The sequence below is a fragment of the Ornithorhynchus anatinus genome, chromosome 7 (assembly GCF_004115215.2).
Source record: "Ornithorhynchus anatinus isolate Pmale09 chromosome 7, mOrnAna1.pri.v4, whole genome shotgun sequence".
Lineage (NCBI taxonomy): Eukaryota > Metazoa > Chordata > Mammalia > Monotremata > Ornithorhynchidae > Ornithorhynchus > Ornithorhynchus anatinus.
In genome coordinates, this window is record NC_041734.1 from 76998708 (window position 1) to 77001740 (window position 3033).

Here is a 3033-nt window from a genome sequence, read left to right on the forward strand (position 1 = left end):
TCATTCATTCATTCATCCGTCTCTTCATTCATTAATTCGTTCGTCCATCCATTCATCCGTCCATTCCTTGGTTCATTAATTCTTTCGTCCATTCATTCATCCGTCCGTTCATTCATTCATTCATACATCCGTCCATTGGTTCGTTCATTCATTCATTCGTTCATTCATTAATTCATCCGTCCATTCATTCATCCATTCGTTCATTCATTCGTCCGTTCATTCATTCATCCGTTCATTTATTCATTCATCTGTCCATCCATTCTTTCATCCATCCATCCATCCATCCATCCATCCATCCATCCATCCATCCATCCATCCATCCATCCATCCATCCATCCACATAATAATAATAATAATAATAATGTTGGTATCCGTTAAGCGCTTACTACATGCAGAGCACTGTTCTAAGCGCTGGGGGAGATACAGGGTCATCAGGTCGTCCCACGTGAGGCTCACAGTCTTCATCCTCATTTTACAGATGAGGTCACTGAGGCACGGAGAAGTGAAGTGACTTGCCTACAGTCACACGGCTGTAAGCACTGGATAAATACTATTGAATTCATTCATTCATTCATTCATTCATTCATTCATTCATTCATTCATTCATTCACAGAGTGCTGTACTAAGCACTTGGAAAGTACAATTCAGCCATTCATTCAATCGTATTTATCGAGCACTTACTATGTGTAGAGCACTGTACTAAGCGCTTGGAATGGACAATTTGGCAACAGATAGAGACGGTCCCTGCCCAACGACGGGCTCAGTCTGGGGGTGTCGGGGAGGGGGGGGGGAGACAGACATCAAATCAAGTAATCAGGCATCCCTAGAAATAAATAGAATGATAGATTCTATACACATCAAAGCATCAAAATAAAATAAAAAGAATAAATCGATAAAAATAAATAGAATTATAGACACAAACGTGAGTGCCGTGGGCCTCCCACAGTAGGGGGGTGAGGAGGCCTAGCTCCTCCAGGAGGCCTTCCCAGACTAAGCCCCACTTTTCCTCATCTCCCACTCCCTTCCGCATCACCCTGACCTGCTCCTTTCCTTCTTCCTCCCTCCCAGCCCCACGACACCTAGGTAAATCCCTGCCATTTATTTATCTGTATTGATGTCTGTCTCCCCCTGCCAATCCCAGACTGTAAGCTCGTTGTGGGCAGGGAATGTGACTGTTCCTGTCTTGTCCTCTCCCAAGCGTTTAGTCCAGTGCTCTGCACACAGTAACCACTCAATAAATACGATTGAATGAATGGATGAATGAATGAATGAGCCTCTGAGGTGCAAACCGGCGCCTCACACAGCAGGAAAGTGAGAAGCAGCATGGTCTAGTGGTTAGAGCACTGGCCTGGGAGTCAGAAGGTCATGGGTTCTAGTCCTGGCTCTCTGCCACTTAATAATAATGTTGGTATCTGTTCAGCGCTCACTATGTGCCGAGCACTGTTCTAAGCACGGGGGTAGACACAGGGGAATCAGGTTGTCCCACGTGGGGCTCACAGACTTAATCCCCATTTTACAGATGAGGGAACTGAGGCACAGAGAAGTTAAGTGACCTGCCCAAAGTCACACAGCTGACAATAATAACGTTGGTATTTGTTAAGCGCTGACTCTGTGCCAGGCACTGTTCTAAGCACTGGGGTAGATACAAAATAATCCGGTTGAACACAGTCGCCGTCCCCTATAGGGCTCGCATTCTTCACCCCCATTTTCCAGGTGAGGGAACCGAGGCGCAGAGAAGTGAAGCGACCTGTCCGAGGTCACACAGCAAAGTGGCGGAGTCGGAATTAGAACCCATGACCTTCCGACTCCTAGGCCCGGGCTCTATCCGCTAGGCCAAGCTGCTTCTATTAGGGTATTGGTCAAGTGCTTACTATGTGCCCGGCACTGTACTGAGCGCTGGGGTGGATACCAGCAAATGGGGGGGGGGGGGGGCACAGGTCCTGTCCCCTGTGGGGCTTGCAGTCCCGACCCCCATTTGACAGATGAGGGAACTGAGGCCCAGGGAAGAGAAGTGCAGTAAAGAAATAATAATAATAATTACGGTATTTGTCAAGTGCTTGCTTATCTATGTGCCAGGCACTGTCCTAAGCGCTGGGGTGGATCCAAGCAAATCGGGTTGGACGCAGTCCCCGTCCCTCGTGGGGCTCCCAGTTTTCATCCCCATTTGACAGATGAGGGGACTGAGGCCCAAGTGAAGTGACTTGCCCCAAGTCGCACAGCTGACAAGGGGCGGAGTGGGGATTCGAACCCAGGACGTGTGACTCCCAACCCCGGGTTCTTGCCACTGGACCCCGCTGCTTCTTGTACTTTACTTTCTCTTTCAAAACAAAACAAAAATAGGGATTCATTCATTCATTCATTCGATTCAATCCCTTCACGAACGCTCCGCCCCCAGCCCCGCCCCCTCCTCCAGGCCCCGCCCCTCGAGCGCCCAAACCCCGCCCCTCCCCCGCCCGAAGCCCCGCCCAATCCCCGCCGCCGCTCCCCGGCCCCGCCCATTTCCCCCCTTCCCTCCTCAGGCCCCGCCCATTCCCCCCTCAGGCCCCGCCCCCACCCGAAGCCCCGCCCATTCCCCCTCTTCCCCCCTCAGGCCCCGCCCCCACCGCAGCCCCGCCCATTCTCCCCTCAGACTCCGCCCCCACCCCAAAGCCCGCCCAATCCCCGCCGCCGCTCCCCGGCCCCGCCCATTTTCCCCCCTTCCCTCCTCAGGCCCCGCCCCCCCCGCAGCCCCGTCCAATCCCCGCCCCTTCCCCCCCTCAGGCCCCGCCCCCACCCCAAGGCGCCCCCCCCCCCCCCTCCGATCATCCGTCCGTCCGTCCGTCCGTCCGTGGCGTGCGCCGGGGGAGCGGGTGGGGCGGGTTCTCCCAGGCTGCCCCGCGGGCGGGGCCGCGGAGCGGAAGTGACGCGTGTCGGCGGGGCGGAAGTGTGGGCGGCCGCCGTGTGGTGCCGTGGGCCCGGGAGCCGCCTCCGCACAGGCCGCAGCGCCCGCTCAGCGTCCGCACCGCCCGCCGCCCCCGCCCTGCCGCCCCCGCC